The sequence below is a fragment of the Saccopteryx leptura genome, chromosome 3, assembly GCF_036850995.1.
Source record: "Saccopteryx leptura isolate mSacLep1 chromosome 3, mSacLep1_pri_phased_curated, whole genome shotgun sequence".
Lineage (NCBI taxonomy): Eukaryota > Metazoa > Chordata > Mammalia > Chiroptera > Emballonuridae > Saccopteryx > Saccopteryx leptura.
This window is the reverse complement of record NC_089505.1, coordinates 311,100,249-311,125,886: the sequence shown is the minus strand read 5'-3', so window position 1 is coordinate 311,125,886 and position 25,638 is coordinate 311,100,249. Positions and strand designations below refer to the sequence as shown.

General features: G+C 35.8%; 1 long non-coding RNA gene across 2 annotated transcripts in view; it reads right to left on the bottom strand.

Moving 5' to 3' along the window:
- LOC136398008 (uncharacterized) overlaps positions 1 to 25,638 on the bottom strand; it is a 387,489-nt gene that overhangs the window by 104,952 nt on the left and 256,899 nt on the right. Inside the window, exon 3 of one of the 2 annotated variants that reach the window (XR_010749962.1) lies at positions 2,507 to 2,558. The exons of the other annotated variant lie outside the window; for it this stretch is intronic. This is a non-coding gene — a long non-coding RNA (uncharacterized lncRNA). The remainder of the gene's footprint in view (positions 1 to 2,506; positions 2,559 to 25,638) is intronic. 2 annotated transcript variants of the gene reach the window in all.

The following is a 25,638-nucleotide window of genomic DNA, read 5'->3' as shown; positions in this document are numbered from 1 at the left end:
GGGAAAGTTATAAAAATATGATCGATCAATAGGTTATATTCAGAGCAAGATGGGGTTTAGCAATAATTTAATTTAGTCTAATTTTTTATTCTGTATATAAGGAAACTAAGACTCAAAGGTAGAAGGTGACTTGCTCAAGGTTACTTGGCTTATGGGTATCAGTAAAGTGTTAACTTTTCCAATCACATGTCTTAGGAAATACCACCCTACTCCATGGATAGTAGAAAGAAAAATAAAATCTCTGTTTCTTGATCTCTTTGTATTTAGCTGATCCAAAGCTGTTTCTTATCTGAACTGTTTTTGCTTTTTCTCTGTTCATGGAAAGATACATTTTCCCCAAGGGAATTAAAAGGAAATCAAGACTAAAATAGGTCAAGCTTTTGAGAAGCCAACTTAAAATAGATCTTCTCCAACTGAAGCTGGTACAAAACTTTTCCAAAGCATCTAGTGTGCCCTCACTATCACCGGTGATGGTGGCTGGAGCCCATCAGCACCCATGCCAGTGAGGGACTGGGCGTGTGTGATGGGGTGCAGTTACCACAGGGATGAGCTAAGCAGTAAATCCTTAAGGGAAACCACAGGGTTTTCAGGGTGGCCATTGTGTTTTCTCTTATTTGTAATTCTGTTTATGTTGTTAACATTAGCATAGATTTTCCTTAACGAAAGCTTTCCAGCTGAAAGATGGTGAGAGATATACTATGTGAATCTTTTTAATTTTACCTCATTAAACTAAAACCATTCTGACTTGCAATGAAGCTGACTTTGATGTTATGGCTTAGGTTTGCAGATAATGTCCATGACAATATATGTGTGCCCCCTGCAAAGATGATCTTTTCAATCAAAGTCATTTAGTGTTAGCACTCTCATAATTATAATGTGAGAGCTTTGCTGTCAGGTATTATAAATATTAACATAAAAATATGGTAATTTTATAAAGTAAATCCATTGTAGAAACCACTTTTTTCTTTCAAACTCAGTGACCCTACTTGCCAAAAATATACATATTTTGCTTAAAGGATAAATGTTAAGTTATGCTGTTTTCCCCTTTTCTTATAAATGATTGGGATGGGGGAGAGACTCCTTTAGAATCCCCCTATGCAAAACTAACATCACCACATTCTTGATAATTGTATTTACTAAATCACTCCCAAATTAGATGCTTTAGAAACAACATGCTCCACAAATAGCAAATACTCAATTCATGCATTGCCTGAAGGCTTTGGACTGCATTATCCTACATATCCATCACAGAAACAATAGAATAAAGTGATTCTGCAAGGTTAGGAAACTCAAACCCACCCAGCCACTTTTCACAAGGAATATTTGGATAACTAAGGCTGATGCAAATATTTGTTACTAGCCATATGACAAGCTGGGGACATTCCATGATCTTATTAGTATCTAGTCATTCACAGTTTGCTTTTCTTGTATCAAAACATGCACACAGATAATAGGAATAAATTGTTTATTTCCCATGTTACTAGGCAATTATAAATATTACAGCAAAAAGGTTATACTGTGCCAAGGTTAGAATCTAATAGAATAATTCAAGATGCAAATGCCATTGTCTTATAAGCTAATGCTGGTGTTCTCAAATAGTACTCATTTGATTGGCTTCTAGAAAAAAGACTTAAAACAGAATAAAGTATGTAATAGCTTTGTAAAAGCTGCTAGCTTATCATGTATCATTGCTGTGGGATCTCCTTCGTTTTTTCTCTCCTGGACAATATTCATAAGAAATCAGGTTGTACCCTGCACATAGCTATTAACAGTGAGAACTAATTATTTCAATTTAAGAATAAAATTAAGAGTCACTAAGCTACTTGTTTACCTTTCTACTTTTATTACATAATGTTTTTAGAGAATGCTGCCTGATTTAGTATTGTAGGCAGATTTTTTCCATATTGTTTTTCATAATTTATGTAATGGTTTACAATAGCAAATGTGAAGAGATTTGTTAACAGGTTATATAATGTCTAAAAAAAATTTTTTTTTTTTTTTTTTAAAGTTACAGAATCATGGAACTAAAATGAGCCTGAGGACTTACTAAATCAGCCTCTCACTCTAGGGGTCAAAGGAAATGTGCCAGGGAAATGAAACCTTTTGGCTGGAATTGAAGTAAATCTTTGGCAGTAGAGCCTAGACCACCACCAAGGACACGTATATACTGGTTGGGGTAGTGCTCTATATACTACTTTTGCCTTTTTCTTCCTGGGATTTTTTTTTTTTCATGAAGACAGATGAGAAGATGCTATCTGAGAAGTCTACCAACCCCTTTTGCATTCTGCTGTGTCACTCATAATACTATAGCCTTATGGAAACACTTTATTCTTCTATGTTCCACAATCATTGCTTTCACCCTCTACCCTTTTTAAGACATTTGCTTTGGTGTTCTTTCCATTTTACAGAAGATAGGAAGGATTGTTAAAAGGTTGTGGTTCTTTTTAAGATGTTCTGTGATACACAAGAAGGACTTAAGATACTTCAAAACAGAAACATTCCTTACCTTCCAAGACATGGAGCAGGTAGAGAGTATAGGGTATCCTTCTCAGCAGTCCCTAGGATTTATTGACAGGAAGAAAATCAGAAAGAGTTTTTTAGAAGGCCTAGGCTATTTTTTGGTTAAATTTCAAATGGCTAACTCTTTATCCATAAAAAAGAGCCTTGTGCCCATTTTAATAGAAAGGAGTCATAAGGAATATAGAAAAGCCTAGCCAGGTGGTGGCACAGTGCATAGAGCATTGGCCTGGGACTCTGAGGACCCAGGCTTGAAACCCCGAGGATGCTGGCTTGAGAGTGGGCTCACCAGCTTGAGCGCAGGGTCACCAGCTTGAGTGTCCGATCATAGACATGACCCCATGGTCACTGGCTAGAGCCCAATGGTCGCTGAAGCCAGGTTGCCAGCTTGAAGCAAGCCCAAGGTTGCCAGCTTGAGCAAGAGGCCAGTGGCTCAGCTGCAGTCCCCCGGTCAAGGCATGTATGAGAAAGCAATCAATGAACAACTAAAGTGCCACAACTAGGAGTCATGCTTCTCATCTTTCTCCTTTCCTGTATGTCTGTCCATTCTTGTCTGTCCTTTTCTCTTGCTAAAAGAAAATGTAGAAAAGAGCAGACCCTTCTTTTGTGTAGCAGTTGAAGAAAACAAAGTAAAGTAGAGGACCAGACCAGATGTCCTAAATCTTAAATATAAGAAGGATGGACAGAAACAAAGAGTACATCTGTATAAATTTAGTATTCAGTGTGGCATTGGTTAATAACTAACCACATATATTAGTTTAGTTGGGTCTCTTTTGTGTGTATGTGGGGCAGTATCTTACATGGTAGTATTGAATTTACAAAGGTTCAGAGCTATTCCAAAAATGTTAGAGCACTTTTTACTTCTTTCTAAGGCAAATATTTTACTCATTGTGCAATTTTCAAAATGAAGAAAAAATCTAGTTAGCTGATGAAAGTTGTTCAGCTCAATGCTGGTAGATCCCAAATGAGACTACAACCGTCTGGAACTTGTCTTTTAAGGGAATTGCATCCAAAAATTTAATGTATTAATTAAAATATTCCAGCCTTTGGGACTCATATTTTATGCATTTTTACATGTTTATTTATTAGTATTATACCTTTTCCTGTGTATATCAGAATACATATATATATAAAACATAAAATACATATAAATTTTATGTACATTTATATATATGTATATTTTATGAATAAACACAATTATTAATTGACATGTAAGAGCTAAAACTATAGAACAACTCACTCCCCCCAAAAAAACAGATTCTAGACAAATAGTGAATAGGCTACTAAGGAACACTGAGAAAATGAGCATGAGACCCATTGCATTTAACATTTCCCCTTAGAGTGGCAAAAATATTTTAGTACAGTTATTTTTTTATTTCCAAAGGCATACAAGTGTTGGGACAGCCAATCTTTAATGCACAATAAGACAAAATGGCAATTTTCCAAGAGCTATGAGACTGCAGCTAATTAGCACATTAATTTAAATAAATAAAATTCTCTTTGCTGTTCCCCAGTGTTCTGCCCGAGAAATGCAACAAGATGAATGAACATGACAAATCAAAGGGAAATTTACAGGCTTAAAAAAAAAAAGATACAGAAATAATGCCTTGACTTTATTCCAACTTCTCTGACCCTCCTTCATCAGTGCCACTTTTCTCGCAGAACCCCTAAAAGTGCATTCATTCTGCCAGACTTCAGTTCTAAAGACAAGTTCACAGAGAAAAGTATACTCGTCTCTTTAATCCTAGAGTTGGCCTCCTGGCTATAAGCGCCAACATCACAACTCAAGAGAATGATTTTTATTTATTATTATATTTACTTTCAATTTTTTGTCACATATTTTAAAAAGAAAACACGAACAATTTTTGTTTTTAAATTGTTTTCTTTATGTAGAAAATATTTTTAATCATTTTTAGTTTTAACTAATTTTTATGGTTAACCCAATTAAAAAATGAATATTGTTTCAACATTTCAAAAGAAAGTGCTGATTGAATAGAAAAATAAAGCCTTAATTTCCAGGAAATGTCTAATTCAATTTAATTTTTAAAATAATTTTCACAAGTACCTTAAGATATATGTATATGTATACACCTATTTGAGTATAGATTTATATGTATCTGGCTATCCCTTTGGTGAGATACAGCCCATGAAAACATAAATAGCAATGCTGGTTACCACCCATTACAAAGGAGTAAACTTAATTTTATGAAAAATAGAATAGAATGTAAGAGAATATACTTCACACAGTAAAGTACTGTTTTATGAGAAATGTTCATCAGTAATGTATATCTGTCTGAGTGTATATATTGTTACATGTTATATGTTTCTTACTGTGAATCATGCTCATAAGAGTTGGGAGATCTCCTAATAAAGAGTGTATAAAGAGTGTAGAAAAAAATGAAGCCTGGATTAGACAATGAAATGCAACCCTTAATTCATATGCTCAGTAAATATTTGTCACTAGTACAGCAGCAAACATGATGAAGTCTGTGGACTTGTAAAATTTACATTAGAGTGGAAAATTAGAAAATAAACAAAGTAAACAAAACGGATATGTGATACAATATTTAGAGACAAGTGCCATGAAGAGAAGAAAGGAAGAGAGGGGTAGTAGAGAATAAAACCAGGGGAAGGGTCTATTAAAATACAGCTTCTCAAGGAAGCTCACTGCAGAGGTGACATCTGATTAGGAACCTGAATGGTCACGGCACAACAAATGGAGTCACAGGCACAACAAATGCAAAGTCCTAAAGTTAGAAACAAGATTAGCATTTATTAAGGAACTGCAAGAATGTCAGCATGAGTGGACTGGAGTGATGAAAGCGGAGAGTGGTTGAAACGGCAGGAGAGAGGGGCAGCTGCCAGTTATGTGGGAACTTGTCAGCTTTGCAGAGAACTCTGGATTTCATCCTAAGTGTGATAGTGAAGCTGCGTGGAGAAGGATCACAAGATTTTCATTTCTAAAAGAATTCTTTAGGTACTATGCAGAGAATAGGTTAATATGAAAATGTTAGAGAGAGAGAGAGAGGAAGTGAGAGAGAGAAGGAAAGGAGAGAGACTCATATAAAACCAGTAGAAGTACTGGAGAAAAGATGAGATAAGCTTCATGTAGAACAGCAATGATGGAAAGGTGAGAAATGGTTAGAGTTGGGATATATTTTGCTTAAAAGGACTTTCTGACAAGAATAAGTCAAAAGTATGAAGAAGAGAAATATATCAAGAATAATTTTTTTTAAATTTGGTTCTAACAATTTTGTGAATGGTAGTGGACTCTTTTACTAATATACAGAAGGCTAGAGGAGGAGAGAATAGTGGGTAAGTAATTGGCTAATTAGGCAAGTCTGCTTTCTTCTTCTATTAATGTATTACCTTTTATTATTATTTATTTTTTTAGTGAGAGGAGGGTTGGCATAGAGACAGACTCCTGCATGTGCCCCAGCCGAGATCCACACGGCAAGCCCACTAGGGGGTGATGCTCTGCCCATCTGGGACCATTGCTCCGTTTCTCAGAAAGGGAGCCATTTTTTTTTTATTTTTGCATCTAAGTCAGAGGCCATGGAGCATACTTGGCACCCCCAAGGCCAATTCACTCAAGCCATGGCTGTGAGAGGGGAAGAAAGAAAGATAGATAGATGATAGATAGATAGATAGATAGATAGATAGATAGATAGATAGAGAATGGGGAAGAGGTAGAGATGGTCGCTTCTCCTGTGTGCCCTGACTGGGAATCAAACTGGGACATCCACACACCAGGTGATGCTCTACCATTGAGCCATTGGCCATGACATATTACCATTATTATAGCAGTCTAATGAACACAGATTAAACAGCAGGTAGGAGCCAGTTGCTGCTAAGTGCTGGGAATACAATGTCAAATAAAATCATTTTGTATGCAAAGACCACAAAAACAAAATACAACTAGACATTGTATTAATAATATGTTATAATTTGAATGATGACAAGTGTATGAAGATAATATCTTAGCTGCAGAGAGTAAAGAATTTATATAACTTTGAGAGATTGTCCAGTATTTCTAACAAAGATGAACTTAGGGGAAACACTGGAGATATATTTAACAAGAGTTGAAGTTAACAATAATTACAAGTGTTAAGAGAGACAGTGTTAAGGGATACTCAAAGCATTCAAGATACTATGGGAAAAAACATAGAGAAATAAAGCACATTTGGGAAGCTAGAAGCTCCCTGGATGAAGGGTCCCTGTTGGAGATTGGCAAATAATGTAGCTAAAATATTAAGCAGGGACAAGATCAGAAAGCATCTTGTCTCACAATCTAGGAGTTTGATTTCTACTGAAATCCATAAAAAGGTATTACAATTATAGGACTTAAATCAAGGGAAACAGTATGATTAGATAAGTTAGATGGAGACCAGGCCAAAGATGGATGCTTTTGTGGTGATCAAGAAATGACAAGATCCTAAAACAAGACACTGATAGCAGGAATTGGGGGTAAAAAAGATAGAAAAAGAAAGAAAAAAGGAAATGGTATCAATTATGGAGTATCAAGAGTACAAGCAGATTACATGTTAGTCGCATTTTATGCCTCACCAGGAAATATTTAAAGAGATCTATCATAACATTGCCTAACTCTAAACTTCTCTAACTTGAAATTTTCTTGAGTTTCTGACCCTATACACTTTGGGCTCCTAGGCTAGGTTCTGATTTCTGCTATAATTACTCCATAAATTGTATTTTTTCATTTGATCTGAATACTTGCTGTTGCTCGATTACAATAGTGTATGGTAGAGTCGAGAGCAGTGACAGAGAAAAGACCAGTGGTGTAGACTTCATATCTCCAGCAGGATTAGCCACTAACCACTCTTTGACATTAAGAATATATGGGTTTTCATCACAGGGCTATTTGCCATTGTGAGAAATTAGATACATTGTGAGAATGTTCAATAGTATAATATGTGGTAGATGAAATAAAAATGTTTGAATGTCATAAAATAAAACACTAAAGTCATGCTTTTATATATTTAACAGTATAGAAAATATGCATGATATAGTCACATAAATAGAAAACAGTTTATAAAATTGTGTATTTTATTTTAAACTATTAATAAATAGATACATGCTTTTTAATGTGCCTTGACCAGGCAAGCCTGGGGTTTCAAACTGGTGACCTCATTATTCCAGGTCGATGTCTTATCCACTGTGCCACCACAGGTCAGGCAACAAATACATATATTTTACAGAAAAAAGTTGAAAGGATATATAACAAAATGATATCAGTGTTTATCTCTAGAAAAGTGACTATGGGTCATTTTTACTTTCCTCTTTGTGATTTTTCTGTATTTCTAATATTTTCTCTAACCAAAAATAAGTTAATTTTATAATCAGCAAAAAAGTAATTAAAATAATCTATAGTTGTTGTTTTTTTTTTATCCTGGAGACAAATGTTAAATTCAGTGTAGATCTGATTAGGGTATATTCAGCTGTAAGTACCAGAAAACTCAATTAAAAGTATCTTTAGAAGACTTCTACTTTCACTTATAATAAAGACAGTTGTAGAATACTGCTGTTTATGTCCTAACAATGAGAAAAATCCAGATAACCTATAGAATCATAACTTTTTTTTTTTAAATCATCAGAGATCTAAGGATGTAAAGAAACCTAAGTAGTTGAAATCTAGAGCAGTGGTCCCCAACCTTTTTGGGGCCATGGACCAGTTTATTTGTCAGAAAATATTTTCATGGACTGGCCTTTAGGGTGGGACAGATAAATGCCAAAATAAAATTATGTGACTGGCATAAAAACTGTGGTATTTTTAAATATAATTGTCGAACTGATGAGACAAGTGTAAAGAGTGAGTCTTAGACAAATGTAACAGAGGGAATGGTCATTTTTAAAAAATAAAACATAGTTCAGACTTAAATATAAATAAAATGGAAATAATGTAAGTTATTTATTCTTTCTTTGTGGACCAGTACCAAATGGCCCACGAACCAGTACCAGTCCATGGCCTGGGGTTTGGGAACCACCGATCTAGAGTGACCAGCTCTTCCTGGAAGAAAGAAGAGAGCCCACACCCATTTTCCTTCTTGGAGGAGCAATAAGAGAAAAAGACTGGGCCAAAGAAAAATCATTAATGTTTTAGAAATGTTCAATGTAAGCAAGCACGCCAGGTTAGGATTCAGTGAGCAGTGGTCACATATAGAACCTGCAGCCCCTCACCAGCTCTTTCCCATAGTCCTTCCCTGAGGACTCACACAGAGAACCAACAGAGCGGAGCCTGGTGGAGGTGGAGGGCAGGGCCCACAATCTTATTCCCCACAGAACACGACTCAGTGTGCCCTCAGGCTGGCAGAGGGCAGAAGACCTGAGAGACCACATCATGATGACCAACTGTGCAGGACCAGCCAAAGCTGGGGGCAGGACCAAAGAAAGAAAAACCCTTCATGGGTACTCCAGGCCTTCACCAAATGAACCCCTCAGCCCTCCAAAACTGAGCACATTAAAAGCAGGGTGGAAAAAGCCTCCTAGAGCACAGAAAGCTGGGATCAACACTGGAGAGCAAATAGAGGACAACCCATCAGCTGGCAGCATGCTGCAGACTTTGCTGAGATCTCTCATGTCTTGGAAGCAAAAAGGGATCTGGGGTCTCCTGGGTGCACAGCCTTGCATCCCTGCTGAAGGGAATGTCTTGCTGTTGCTCTTCACGGTTCTTTGAAGGCAGTAGTGAATGGAATCCAACTAAAGCAACAACAGTCTCAGTTCATCTACAGATTAAATTGACACTGCCCCCCACTCTACTCTCCTGGCCTAAGAGAGAAATGAGCTTGCTCTCCTCTGAGTTTTACAGTGATTTACTTTAGTCTCTACTGCCTTTCAGACCAAATTACTTGCTTACAATAAAAGAAGATCATGACACATATAAAGAAGCAAGGAATATGATTTCCATGGACCTAATGAAATTCCTTCTCTGTTTACTTATATTTTCCACTTCTTCCACTTTCAATGTAAGCATTCATCATAATTACTTTACAGTCTTTGTCTGATAATTTCAACATCTATTCCATCCTTAGCTAGAACATTTTTTATAAAGAGCCAAAAGAAAAATGCAGAAATAAAAGACACAATAATAGAAATAAAAGATTCATTTGATGGGTTTATCAGTAGATTGTAATAGAAGAAATAAGTGAACTTGAAAACAAATCAACAGAAATAACCCATACAGAAACATCAAGAAAAAATAGAGAACAGAGCATTGGATATCTGTGGTACAATAGCTAGCAAACATTGTAACACATGAAAAATTGGAGTTGCAGAAGGCAAAAAGAAAGAAAGTGGGCTAGAAAAAATATTTGAAGAGATAATAGCCAAGAACTTGCCAAAATAGGAGAATTGAATCCACCAGAATAACCCACAACAAATTTATCTACTGTTAAATCCCCAAAAGAATAAATACCAAGAGAACCACATGTAGGAACATTGTAATGAAAGTGCACAAAGCCCCAACAATTTCAAAAAGTAAGTGACATATACAGAACAGAAAGTGTACTATCACAAATCATCAGATGTCTGGAGATGGAGTAGTTCCAGAATTGACTAGTTTAGGGTCTCTCCTAGGAAAGCAACCCAAAGTCCTTCCAACGTTTTTTTCTCTTTTTTTCCCCATATTTAGCAGATAGTCTGTTTCCCTTGTATTCAAAGATGATTGCAGGAGCACCAGGAAGCAAATTATTGCACACTTCCAAATACCAGAAGAGAGAGAGGGTCTTTTCTCTATATCTGAAGAGTAATAAACCCTCCCAGAAACTTCCTGGGAAACTGACCCTTCCAGCTAAAACTGTACCGCATGCTTGTCCTTAAATAAATAGTCAGCTAAAACTGTACTGTGTGCTTGTCCCTAAACAAACTGTCAGCAGAATAGAAATAACTGATTGGCTTATACCAGTGGTCCCCAATTGTTTTGGGGCCACGGACCAGTTTAATGTTAGAAAATATTTTCACGGACCGGCCTTTAGGGTGGGACGGATAAATGTATCACGTGACCGAGACAAGCATCAAGAGTGAGTCTTAGGCGGATATAACACAGGGAATCTGGTCATTTTTAAAAATAAAACATTATTCAGACTTAAATATAAATAAAATGGAAATAATGTAAGTTAGTTTATTCTTTCTCTGCAGACCGGTACCAAATGGCCCACGGACCGGTACCGGTCCGCGGCCCGAGGGTTGGGGACCACTGGCTTACACTAATTAATATCCACTCTTTAAGCCTCTCTTGTAGTATGTGGTTCTTCACACCTTTGCCAAAAACAGACTTCTTTTAGCAAAGAGGTAAAGGCAGAGTATGGTAGAGGGACAGAAAACCAAAAGTGTTTGGCATTTATTAAAATGGAAATTTACAGATGGAGTAGGTAGCCACTTTGACAGAGAAAGGATGAACATACTCTTTTGTATTAGTAATGGTTTCACTACGTCTTTGAGCAGTTCATATCACTGTTTGATTATTTTCATATTCTTACATTTCATTCCTTCTACACCTCTACTGGGTGTGGGAGATAGAAAGGGGCATTGTAGTATGCTTTGCAGTATGGGCATATAGACCTGAAACAAATGAGTGGCTTTGGAAGCCATGATAGCAGAGCATGGACTTGACTTTAGCTCCTTCACTTATTAACTAAATTTCCTTGGACAAGTTACCTAAACTCTCCAAATCTCAGGATCTGTCCGTGAAAAGAGCTAATATGTATCATCCTTATAAAATTGTGGCAGATTTTTTAATAGAAATGATTAGCAAAACTGTTCAATAAACAGTAGCTATCATTTTTTTCATTTATTAATGTGTTGACAGAGTTTAGTAGATGTGCACTCAAAACTGTTGAGAAAGACAACATGGAAATGGTAAAAACTGAATATATCTGGATACATGAGCTGCTCACCTAATGTAGAAACGATTGAAATAGTAAAGTAAAGAAAGGAATTTCTAGAAGAATGACTAGGATGAAAAATAAAGGGGTAAGGGTTCTGGAAAAGAAAATGAACCTGAGGGTAGGCTTTGTGAGTGGAGCTTCAGGCTGGGAGGTAAAAACATAGAACACTGGAAGAAGCACGGAGCCTTATATATGATGTGACTAAGGTATCAGACTCTATGACTTAGGCTGTAATAAATCTTTACAGGATACTTTAAAGGTGGAAATAACAGATGCCATTTCTGAAGATTCTTATGGCAACAGTGACTTCAGATGGGCACTGAGAAGGAGAGTGACCAATGAAACACAGTGTCTGTACCAGAGAATCACAGAGACACAGAGGGCTTGCACTAATGCCCTTGAGAAATCATGAAGGCCTCAACGGAGGCCATTAGGAAAGACTGGAAAAGAGAGAGCTAGTGTGAGACATGTTATGGAAAAGCTTAGTTTTTAGAAGAAACATCAGTTTGGAAACTATAAAGTTTGAAGTTTATGATTAAAAAATTCAAAGACCTTTGAATGACTTTTGATCACAGACAGTAACATAAAAACAGTAGAAAATGAAGTGTTGTGAAACAGACATATAAAATATTTGGATTATTGGAAAGAAGATTTGAAAATTATTATTGGTAGCCAGTAGATCCTATGAAGCTACTTAAAACCCACCTGAATGTTTAAGCAAGGTCAAATATTTCTTTCTAGAGGCACAGAACAATTTTGTTTACTTTATTAACAGATGAAGTTTTTTTTTTTAAGACAAATATTACATTAAAGCTCAAACCATTTCTGGGTGAACTGTTATAAATTATAAATTAGCAGATTATAAAGTAATAAGATTTAAAGATATTTAGTCTTAATCTCCATTGTTTAAATTGAAATTTCTCATATTAGTTTCTCTTTCGAAATAAAACTGCTTTAACCTTCTATTTAGACTGTGGTTTAATGGGGAGGACACAACTATGCAGAAGACCCAAATAAATTATTTGGATTATCTATATTAATGTAAACATCATTATTTTAACAACCAAATCAAAATAAGAACGAACAACAAATTATATATATATATATCTCATATAATATATATACATATAACTTATGTAAATAGTTGTATATTTTATGCATAGTTTATATATACATAGTTTATATATAGTTATGTATGTATACATTTACATAGTTCACAGATAGTGAATTAACATTGGAACTTTGGTAGGCGCTCTTAGATATTTCAAGCTTCCTATATTTACTCTCTAATCTGAGATTCCAGTGGAACTTGGTACCCTTGGTACTTTAGAGCATCTGCCAAGGCAGCGACACGAGCCCAGTGTCTGTGTGCTAGAATTTATATTAAAAGCTTGAGACTCTGGTTATTACCCAGGCTACAAATCCATGCATATCTTTATTTGAAGAACACTAACAGCTTATTAGCTTACGGTCTGCTTTTCTTTCATCTGTGAACACAGCATCTTCCTTCATTCAGGCTGGACCCCAGGAGCCTGGCACATTATTTATACAGGAGTGTGAATTTCCATTTGGCCAACGCAGGGCTGCCCTTGGAGTCCCCATTTCTGGCCACAGTTGTGTTTATCCTTAGTATTTAGTTTCAGTTATCTTTTTTGTGTGTGATCTGCTTCTTTCACTTACTAAGTTTCCCATTGAAGAATGGTGAACAGGGCCGTGAAGAGACGGCATAATGTGGTGAGGTTCGGCCTCCTTCCTAGCCCTTTGGCACATAATTACTACACTTGCTTGCCAACGATTTCTTGGCATCTAATTTAATTTGGGGACTTTCCTAAGCATTTAATTGTACTTGGAGAACTCCTTTCAAATATTTATACCCACTTTCTCTCTCTACTACTGCCACACATCATAATAATTCTGAACTATATTTTAGACCAGAGCCATTTTTATTTTTTCCCAAAATGCTTGCCATTTCTCTTTTTCTATTAGCTATATTGCTGCACACTCCAAATCCTAATAAATGTTCATTTAAAAAAATAATTTGTCCTCCTTTTTGTTTAAAACTTTTCCTGCCCTGTTAGAACAGAAGAATCCTACAATTTCTTTGTCAATAAAGTCTTTTTTTTTAAAGAGAGGTGGGGAGGCAGGGACAGATTACAGCATGCGCCCCAATGGGGGATCCACTCAGCAAGCCCCTAAAGGGGTGATGCTCTGCCTGTTTGAAACCTCTTTCTGTTGCTCAGCAACCAAATTATTTTAACACCTGAGGTGAGGCCATGGGGCCATCCTCAGTGTTTGGGGCCAACTTGCTTGAACCATTAGAGCCACGGCTGCAGACAGGGAAGAAAGAGAGAAAGAAGGAGAGGAGGAAAGGTGGAGAAGCAGATGGTTGTCTCTCCTGTGTGTGTACTCTGATCAGGATTCAATCCCAGGACTTCTACATGCCAGGTCAATGCTCTACTGCTCAGCCAACTGGCCAAGGCTTTATAAAACTTTTATTCCCTCATTTTATCCAATTAGTATTTTACCCTTCTAAGATCCTTGTGCAAAAATTGGCAGCATAATGGAAAAGACAACGGATTCTTTATTCTTATCACACACGCCTAAGCTTCACTATCCTTGTCTGTGACAACTCTGCCCACTCAGTTCTTTTATTCTAGAAGTAACATTTAACATGCTCTTAAATTTCATCAACATCCACAATGCCATGGCTACTCTTACTTCCTGTCTCAATCTATTGGTGTTCTGATTTTTTGTCTTTCTGCACCCAGCCTTACAGGTATGTGTTTTATCTCTAGCCTTTTGTAGCTTCTTTCAAGCCTTCTGCAACTATCACCATTTAAAACCCAGTGCTGAGGCCCTGGCCGCTTGGCTCAGTGGTAGAGTGTCGGCCTGGCGTGCAGAAGTTCTGGGTTCGATTCCCTGCCAGGCCACACAGAAGAAGCGCCCATCTGCTTCTCCACCCCTCCCCCTCTCCTTCCTCTCTGTCTCTCTTTTCCCCTCCCGCAGCGAGGCTCCATTGGAGCGAGGATGGCCCGGGCGCTGGGGATGGCTCCTTGGCCTTTGCCCCAGGCGCTGGAGTGGCTCTGGTCACAACAGAGCAACACCCCCGGAGGGGCAGAGCATCACCCCCTGGTGGGAAGAGCATCGCCCCCTGGTGGGCGTGCCAGGTGGATCCTGGTCGGGCGCATGCGGGAGTCTGTCTGACTGTCTCTCCCCGTTTCCAGCTTCAGAAAAATAAAAAAATAAAATAAATAAAACCCAGTGCTGAACCAGTCCAATCATATTCTTTCTTCACTCTGATACAAATATATATATGCACAGGGCTGAATGGGAAACTATAAATCAGTACCTCAGTCTACGTATGGTTTCCCTTTGGATTAATGCTCTTTATCTCTATTTTTCTTCATCCTTCATCCTTTACCTTTTTTCTTGTTCCCACCTAACTTTTCAAAATGTTGCTTAAACTCCCTTAATCACAGAACCAATATGTCTAATTATACTTCCAGCTAGGGATTTTCCCTATGAAGCCCCAAATCCTTATGTTAGCAAATTGATAAACAATGGTTTTATTTGCAATACCTGTAGTATTTTTAAAAGTGTGGCACCAGTGCAAACATTAGTAAGCCAAATGAATATGACAGATAATCCAGAAACAAATTCAATAATATCTGATAATAAAATATTTAAATTAATGAAAAAATAGATTATTCAATAATGATATTGAAACAACTGGTTAGCCATGTGTGAAAAAAATAAAATAGATCTCTGCCTCATTTCTACCACATAACAACAATAATAACAAGAGTATAAATAGGAATAATTTCTTTTGCATCATTGCAAGCATAAATTTACTCATAGAAAGTGATGCTTAAAATATTTATAAACTGGTTTCAAAGAAAGTCTTTCTAACCATGTCATAAAAACTGAAAACTACCAAAAAAAAGTAGATACATTTAATTACATCAAAATTCTGATGGCAGGTAAAAAGACAAAAAACAAAACAAAACAAAAACTAAGATAACACAGTGATGTTATTGCAGCATTATTTATGATAATGAAGAATTAAATAAATCTATATACTCATCCACATGGGGCTAATTAATTAAATATAGTATATGCCTATTATAAAATACTATACTAAAATTAAAACTAAAGTTGAAGTCTATAATGTCATGAAAAATAGCCACAATATATTGGCAGTAAAACAAAATACAAGGGTTGATTATAGCATTATAATATTAGATAAATATATGTAGGTGTGGATGAATATATATGTATAAATATAAATAATATATACAATATATGTGTATTTCTATAGTAGAAATACTGAAAGGAACAGATTGTTGAGTTGGTATCTCACTTTCTACTTTTATCATAGTTTATGTGACAGACACTATTCTAAGCTTATTAAAATACTGTTTTTCCCATTTTCTAGGCTGGCAACAGTCTCAGAAAGTGTGAGCAACTTGCCTTGAACAAGTAGGTAGAGAAGTGCTGAAGCCAGAACCCAGAAACCTAACTCTTAGACCAGTGTTTGGTTCCCCTCCCCCCTAGGACAGCTCATTCTAAGGAGAAAATAATCATTTCAATCCAACCAGCTATCTTCTATCTCTGTTAAGGCAAAGAAGGAAAATAAGTGAAATGAATTACTAGCATAGATACTATAAAGAATCTTTCCTTTTTCTTTCTTTTTCTTTATTACAGGAGAGAAAAATTGATCATGAAGTACTATGATAAGTATCGAATAAAGTATCTTTCACTGATTTATCTGCAGCCTTGCCAAGGAGGTAGCACTGCAAGTGTGCTTCCCAAGGATGACATCTCTTGGTTTGACAGGTGCACAGAATGGATTGAGCATAGCCTAAGATGTGAAACGGGTAACACCAATACGGACTATTTGAAGAAAGATCTTTTCTTCCCCAGCTTTTGATTTAATCCACACATCTCATCTCAGCCTTTTGCCCTCCCCCACCCCCCAAAGGTAAGTTTATTCATACAAGGGATCTAAGTAGAGTGGGGAGAGACATGGGGAGTTGGGGGTATTGTCTGCTCACTTTCTAAGTGAGGAGGAAGAGCAGGGACCACTCAGTAGTCTTCACCCAGATGACTCCTCTTATTTAGGAAAGAAGTGACTCACCAAAGAGTTTTTGTTTACAATCAGAAACTTCATTAAAAGACATGAGAGTTTCAGACAAAATTTACAATTATTGAATTGAATCCAAGTATTACAGGCGTTAGACTTATAAAATTCAAAATAAATCTACAATGGCAAAGGGTAAAAAACTTAATATTTATTAAAAAACTTACCGTGTTTTATGCAACTACTTAATTTATATACAGTATTTGACATTTTAATACTCAGAAGTTATGCTGACTGGAAGCCTGTTAAGATAAGAAGCCAGACTGAAATATCTAAGAACAAAAATCACAAAACACAAAGCCACCAGACTACATTTTATTACTTATTTCTCAGGTGATTATGTAGAAAATCTCTGGCAAAAAAAAAAAGTATCTAGGTCAAACTTCTCATTCCCATAATACTTTAGCCTGTTAAGTAATCACTCTGATTCTCCTAGTTCTGATGTCTTTGTTTGGACTTGCTACCTTTTTTCAGTTTAAAGATGTGTAGAGATTCAAACTAAATTTGATAAATGGTACTTTTGTATTATAATTGAGGTAAACAGTGAAAATAAGAAAAAGGTAAGTGTAGCAGTTCCACTGGCCATGAATTCTTCAAGCACGTAAGGTTAGCTGTGTGATTTTGTAAACTGTTACAGCTTCAACACAACAAAGCTAGCCAGGGCTGCCATGCAGAAATCCTTTCTTTTTGCAACACATTTTATATTAATGAAACAGGTCTATTAAAGTAACATGCTTAGTTTTTGAGAAGATGACATTTAAAGTAAAAATACATGATAGATGACTTATAAAAGATAAGTTAGCCAGGAGTCAAGGTGGCAGTCACCATTGCAGATGTTTAAATCAAATATTTTAATAAATTGATTATTAGTTGTTAAAAAATACGCAAGAATACCCAAAGCCTAGACTTTCTTCAAATTTGACAATTGGTTTTACTGTGCATATTAGAAAACAACTGTACTCATTACAGATATTTAGATGGGGGGATTTAAATCTTTCAGATTAAACATCAACTAGGTACTGTCAGAGTCAATATTCAAAATGTTTTGACCAATATTCTTAAAAATAAATTCCTAAAATTGCAAAAGAGAAAAAAATATATTTGTTGTTATTGTTGAATTATCAGTTCAACAGTTGCCTAAATTCCTTGTTTCTTTTTTCTTTTATTTAGTGTAGAATAATCTATAGCCCACACTAACTGAATATAATTAAATATGAATGCTTTTTTTTACTGCACTGTTAACTTGGGTCATTTCTTTTAAGAAATTGAGGGACAATATATGCTTGTCTAAGCATGTTATGCAAATTATTGGCAAAAGGGATTTTTTAACATGTAGGTAGTGTAAAACATGTCATAGTGACAATTCTTACATTTAGTATTCATTTATGTCATCAATTACCATGGTTATAATGTCTTTCTTCATGTGGCCATTTTATATGCATGTTGAAAAGCTAGGCGTGCACATGTACCTGCAAGATACTGGAATTATATCCTGAACACTTTATCTCTAAGTTGGGGCTTGGACTCTGTAATTCTCCTCTGTTTATAAAATCACATACATGAGATACACCAGCAAGGTGAGTTTGTCTTTTGAAGTGGAAATATGCTAACATGGAAGGAATTTTTCCTTTGCTCATTTTAGACTCAGTCACATGGTTAGAGGCTGGAATTTATACCAGACATATTCAGAAATCTTCTGGTATCCATATTATTGCTTTCTTCAAAAGACAACTGCGCATTGCCTATTTTCTAGCTGCCTCTGCAACACTGTATTGCTCGTGACAAAAATCCCTATTCTTAAAATGTACTTCAGTAAACAAGTTTTATGTTATAAAGCAGAACAATATGACTACCATCTATGCAATGTGCTGTTCTGCATTGTCAGATATGTCTTTTAGAAGAAAATTCTATAGCAATCAATCATGTGAAATAGTAAGGTCTTTTATTTTTTTTAAAGAAAAGAATACCATATTTCATCTATGAAGGAAAAAATATAAAATGCTAAAAATCAGTACAATTTCTTTTAGTCATTTGTAAATGTGCAGTGCCCCATATTTACTGGAATAAGGTCCTAGAATTTAGTTTGTCAATTTGAACATTTGTGTGAGGATGGGACAGATGGGCAGCTGTTTCTCTTTTTTTAATCCCAGATTTTGTTCTTTTACTTTAAATAATGCTGAAATTGTTTTTTTTAATTGTCAAAAAAACCCAGATTTTTTTTTTAAAAAATGGTTAATAGTGAACTATAAGAGAAAAATAGCTCTTATTAAAAATCTCTACCTCCTTTTAAATAAAAACAATATATTTTGCTGGTTGTACTGTGCTGATACTTATCATTATTTATACCATAACTGATATGACCAACTGTCATTTCAGTTTTATAGGAATAGACAAAATACTGATTAAGTCAAATTTGAATAATCAACTGGACATCATTATTTCTCTGTTAGTGTTCACGATTTTCCACATTTTGATTTCAAATGTAAACTACACACTGCAGTCTGAATTAATTCAACTAAAACTATTTTTAAAACTCTTTTGTTCATATTTTAAAAACATGCTAAAAATGCTTCTATTTTTAAATCGGCATTTCTTTCTTCTATTGTAATTACTTCCCCCTATTATGAAAGAATAAAGATTTAACTAATGCCCTAACTAAATTGGCAAAAGATTATAAATAATGACTTTTCACTAGGCACAAATCTTCTATAATTAGAAAGGGAGGCAAATAATCTGTTAATGAAAGAACTGTATTTAATATATAAGCACCAAATATTGAACACAAATGCCTCTATACTCATACTCAAGTGAAAAAATATACTACATTTATATCCTCTCTTGGGCAGAAATTCCATTTCTTTGAGGGTAAAACGCTTAACTCAAAAAAGTAACACCCCAAATTGAAAGAATTTTAATTAGTTGAAAACCAAAATGCTTTTAATAGAAAGATTTTAAATTGCAAAATGGTCATTATTCTATTATGTTCCTTGAGATTATTTTCTATAATATAACTAACCAGAAACTATTTCTGTATCCTACTCCAAAATCTAAATTTTTTGACCTTCAATTAAGTAAAAAGCATTTCATTGGTCAATTCCATACTACAAAGCAATGCTGACATGTGATAATTTTATGTCTGAAATATAGTTCTATTGAATGTTTTCAATGGAGTGAATCTATTAATACAACAGTGGCTGATTAAAGTACCTATTTTAATACCTTAAAACTTTAAACAGACTGTTATGCTTTATAATGCTAAGTTCTTAGAATCCGTTTTTAATTTTTTTAAAAATGATAACCCTCCTTGCCCCCACCCATGTCAAATTTAATTAAATCTACAGCACAACCATATTGAAGAGAAAGGCCAGTCTTATTTACATAACATAACAATAGCAATAACAATGAATTAAGAGCATTAAACCAATGTCAGTCTTAACCACCAAATATTACTCTTGACCTCTTCAATGAGCAGCTTTTTTTTTCTATCCAGCCAGGAATAACATTCAACTTTGTATGAAAATAACTACTATAGCAGAATTCACAAATGACCAAATATATTTTTGGAAGTTAATCAGGGCACCCAATTTCATAATCAGCACATCTAATTTTTTTAATAAACTGAGTCATTCTCGGTCTCAACCTGTAATATCAGCAGTGCTTAAATTTTATGTTTTCAAATACTATAAAAATTACTCACATGTTAAACTCTTAGGGTGGGCAGTGAGGAAGTTAAGGTAGAGATTACAAAAATGTGAGACATCAAGAGGTTAAGGGGGCAAATTCAAAGAAAGGAAAGTGGTAGAACCAGGGTTTTCAAGCAGTTCCTTGTCTCCCAGGTTATACTCACACCTGAGGCCTGCCTGGGGCAGAGTCAAAGTTGGAATTTGCCTGGAGCAGCTAGCCTGGAGGGAGACCAGTCACTGTATTACCAAGCCGGGTTGTGGTTGCCTTGACTAACATCTGCTCATAGTCTGAGAGCTTTCAGAGTTTTTGGATTAAGTGTGCACTCACCACTAAACGTTCCTACATGCTTGCACGGTTAAACAATTACATTACATATTTGGGAGTCAGAGTTACAGAACTTCTAAGAGGGGCCTCTACAAAAGTTGAAAGGCAATCTACAATAACAGTTTAATATTAGATACTTAAAATTATGTTTTCCCAAAGTGAATTTTTGAACCATTTTCTAAGAGTACTTACTGGCAATTAGTTCACTGTACTCACTCTAATGCAGCAATTTTCTTCCCAGATTCCTTTTAAATCACATCCACACCAAGCATCTTCTTACAAGAGTAAACCTTGACTTCGTTTGTTTTGTATGGGACCTGTTCTTCCAAAAAGACCACATTCCTATACTAGCAGTGCTCATTCTTTTTAGTTTAGGATGTTTTATTTTTCTTTAACTCTCATTTCTCCTTGGAATATATCTGAATTTCCAAAATCTTAAAACTTCTTTCATTTGAAACCACGACTTTATTTTAATCACTCTCCTATTATTCAAAATTATTTCACAGCTAAGCTACTCAAATATGCTACCTACCTCCAGACCCTACCACTCTCACTAGTTTACTTCTGTAACTCCTGTAATTTGATTTATAGACCCATAAATCCCCTGAGACTGTTCAATAAAAGCATCTTTTCTAACAGAAATGAGTTTCCTTATTCTGACCCTCCTTAAATTCTGCACTACACATGACATAGCTTATCGCCTCGTGTTTAGTTTCCAGGACATTGTCTGTGATTTGTTTCCTCTGTGTCCGTCACTAATGAGGCTGCTCCTTCCCTGTATGCCCCGAGTTAGTGATTCTCTTTGTTGTCTCTTTGCTGTCTTTCCTCTACACTTATATAGTTTATACATTCAAATGTTTTAATTATCTCCTCTAGATTGACAACTCAAAAATTCTCATCTTCTGGATAGTTACTCTCCTATTTTCCCTCCTGTCTAATTCCCCCAAATTTATGATAGTACCCCTTAGGTGTTTATTCAAAAAAAAGAACTGTTTGTGCTTCCAGTTACATGTCATTCATTTTTACAAGCACTAAATATAGAGTAGTGATTAAAAAGTAAAATATAACTGCCCCCATTGAGTCTGCTATTGAAGAAGATAAATAACAAACATAATAAAAAAAGAAAAATGTTAATATCCTAAAAAAATGACTGCCAAAAATAATAAAGCATAGAAGGGGTATTTGCAATATCAGGGGTGTGTTTAAGAGACCAATTCAAAACTACTACAACAACCCAGGAGGTAGACGATAGTAACATAGAGGGGAATTACGGCAGCTGGATTGAAGAGATATAGGGTTGAATTCTGGATCTATGTTGAAGATAGAGTAGACATAGTTTATTAATAGACTAGATATGAGAAAAAAAAAGATCAAAATTAATGCCAAAGTTTATGACCTAAGTAGCTGAAAGAAAGTAGCCACCATTAAGCAATGGTGAGTGAGTGAGCAGAAGAAACTGCACATCAGCAGCCGAGTTTTAAGTTGGAGCTGTCTGACAGACAAATGTACGTTGAATAGTCAGTTGGATATGTAGGTTTAAAGTTAAGAGGAAAGATCCTAGCTGCAAAATGTAAATTTTGCTGTCAGAAATGGTATTTAAAATTATGACACAATTTTATTACCTTGAGAGTGAATAGAAGTAGAAAAGAAAAATGGTGCAATGATTAGTTTATGGAAATAAAGAGGAATTAACAAAGTGACCGAGATGAAGTAGCCAGACATGTTAAAAAAATGATGGATATCAAAAGAAAAAAACTGATTCTACAACAAGGGTAATGATTATGTTTAGTGTTACAGATTGTGCAAATAGTATGAGAATTTGCAATTGATATTAAGAATATGAATGTCTTTAGTGAGCTTGACAAAAGCAATTCCAGTGGACTTGAGAGAAAACCCTGATTGCAATACATACATGATAGAAATGGAAGAAAAGACATCTGTGACAGTGGATAGAGAACTCTCTCAAGGAGTTTTGCTATAAAGGATAGAAAGACATGGAAAGGTAGCTGTAGAACGAAGTGGCATCAAGTAAAAGTTTTTTATGATGAACAAATTAACAGCATGATCCTGTGCTAATGGGAATATTTGTATATATATAGAAAAAATGATGATTTTGAAACTATGAAGAAATGCCAGGCAAGCATGATGCAATTTGTGCACAGATGGAGACATAGCCTGGGTAGATGCATGAATGAACTGAAGAGACGGTGGACTATAAGAGCAAAAATATTGATAGGTGGGAGATGCAATGATGGGAATTTATAAAATTCTTTTTAGAAGGCTTCAGTTTTTTTCAGTGAAATGAGAAAAAAACAGAGTTGTGGTGGAACTGCAAAAAGTGATGTTGGTATGATCTAACAGTAAAAATTACAAAGTGATGTTCTGGCTGGATAGCTTGGTTGGTTAGAGTGTCATCCTGATACATAAAGTTTGCAGGTTTGATCTTCAGTCAGGGCACATACAGGAACAGACTGACATTTCTGTCTGTCTGCCTTTCTGTTCCTCTCTCTTTCTAAAATCAATAAATACATTTTAAAAATTACATAGTGATGATGATTAAGAAGGAAAAAAGAGTAATGACCTGAAAGCAGCAATAATTGTTAAGGAAGACACCTACCTATCCCATTCTAAATGTTTTCGATTCAGTTGTCAACAACATTTTTAAGTATGTTGAGTGTGACTAGCACTATGCTAAATTCATTTTCTTCTTTTGATACATGAAATAACATTATAATGTAAAAACTATTAGTATCTGCATTTTACAGTTGATCAAACTGAGGTTCAATAATTTGTTCAAGTTTATTTAGCTATTGTTTAAGCTCTCTTATACAGTACTTGTTTCATTCCAAAGTAATATCAAGTCAAGTTTGTTCACACTGAGGGATGACCACTTCTGGAATGATGGCAAGAGAAGCTCCAGAGACCCATTCCCTGGTGAAACAATAATAATTGTGAAAATTATATACAAAAAAAAAAGTTTTAAATATCTGGAAGTTGTCCTGGGGCTTGCAACAAATGAAGAAACATTTATTCGAGTAAATTTACTAAAAAATAGGAGATTTGTAGATTTGGTAAAAATAAATTAATAAAAACAAAACCAGAGTCTGTGGCACTAGAAATATGACCTGACCTTATCTTGCCTCTGTTCTAAGCTCACTGTGACAGGAGACTCACTTTGGCTAAGACAGGACTCTCACTCCTTGGAAGGAGCAAGCCAACAGCCTCTCATATTCCCCCAGCTCCATGTTGCAAAAACTAAATTCCAGATGACTGCACCTAAGAGGTCCAGAGTATAGTGTAAATTAATAAAATAGAGAAGAGAAAATTAATGAAATCAGAAGTTAGTTCTTTGGAAAGATCAACAAAATTGACAAACCTTTAATTGGGCTCAACACAAGCATGAAACAAGGGACATTACAACTGGCCATACAGACATAAAAGGATTATAAAAGAACACTATGAATATTTACATGCCAACAAATTAGTTAATTGTGATGAAATGCAAAAAGTCCTGGAAAGAAATGAAATACTGAAACTTACTCAAGAAGAAATAGGCGGCCCTGGCCGGTTGGCTCAGTGGTAGAGCATCGGCCTGGCGTGCGGGAGTCCTGGGTTCGATTCCCGGCCGGGGCACACAGGAGAAGCGCCCATCTGCTTCTCCACCCCTCCCCCTCTCCTTCCTCTCTGTCTCTCTCTTCCCCTCCCGCAGCCGAGGCTCCATTGGAGCAAAGATGGCCCGGGCGCTGGGGATGGCTCTGTGGCCTCTGCCTCAGGCGCTAGAATGGCTCTGAATATAACAGAGCGACGCCCCAGATGGGCAGAGCAGCGCCCCCTGGTGGGCATGCCGGGTGGATCCTGGTCGGGCGCAATGCGGGAGTCTGTCTGGCTGCCTCCCCATTTCCAGCTTCGGAAAAAAAAAAAAAGAAGAAATAGGCAATCTGAATAAGCCTTTAGCAAGTAAAGAGATTAAATTAATATGTTGAGGATCCCCAAGACCACCTTAAGGATGGGTAATTAGCTAGGAGGACTCAGTGTGGAATTGTATTCATGGCTATGACTTATTACAGCAAAGGGTACTAAGAACTATCAGCAAGGGGAAAAGGGACATTTGACAAAGGCCTGGAGAAACAAGTCATCTTGTTTCCCAAGAGTCATCTCTCACTGAAGTCACACAGGCCATGTTTAATTCCCCCAGCAATAAATTGTGATAACATGTGTGAAATGCTGCCAAGCGTGAAAGCTTATGAGAGTCTCATCATCCTGGGCTGGTCATGTAGACAGCTTCTGCCTAGTGTGCACCAAAATTTAGACTCCCAGAAGGCATAAGCCACATCGTTTGTACAGATAGGTAAGGCGCATTCATCAATTCTGGGATGGTGGGAACCCTCCCAAAATCTAAGTTCCTAGACACCAGCCAAATGTATGCTAGACTTTCTAAGTATCTTAGGCTTGTTATACTTTTTGTTTCAAAATTTGAAAATGTAAAACTTTCTACAAAGCAAAGACAAGACCCCCCTCAGGTGAATTCTACCAAACATGAAAAAAAAAGGCATTAATAACAAATTTCCAGAAACTCTTTCAAAAAAAGAGGAGGGAACATATCAACTCTGTATTTATAAGGCCAGCATTACACTGATACAAAAACCATAAAAATATATCATAAGAACAGAAAACTACCAACTAATTCTCTAGTAAATATTATAAAAATATAGTTGTGTTATTTACAGAAGTTTTGTTCTGTAAAGCATGAAGAACATTGAATCGGTGAATACTGGACCATTGATCACAGAGAAAGACAGGGTTAAGTTCCCAAGAACCTCTGGTCATAATATTTGCATCAACTAATCGATTATAGTTTTGTTTTATGTGTTTCTCTTTACAGGCACCTTATTTAATATATATTGCTGATTCATTAATATTACACTTGAGGCCAACAGAACTGTGACTTGTGTTTGAAGAAAATTTATTTAACAAACATATTTTCTACCTAAGACATCACAGCTGTCTTGGCACCTAAATACACTATAGTGTACAGGATTTCAAAACTCCTTTGGGGGAATATTTTAAACACCA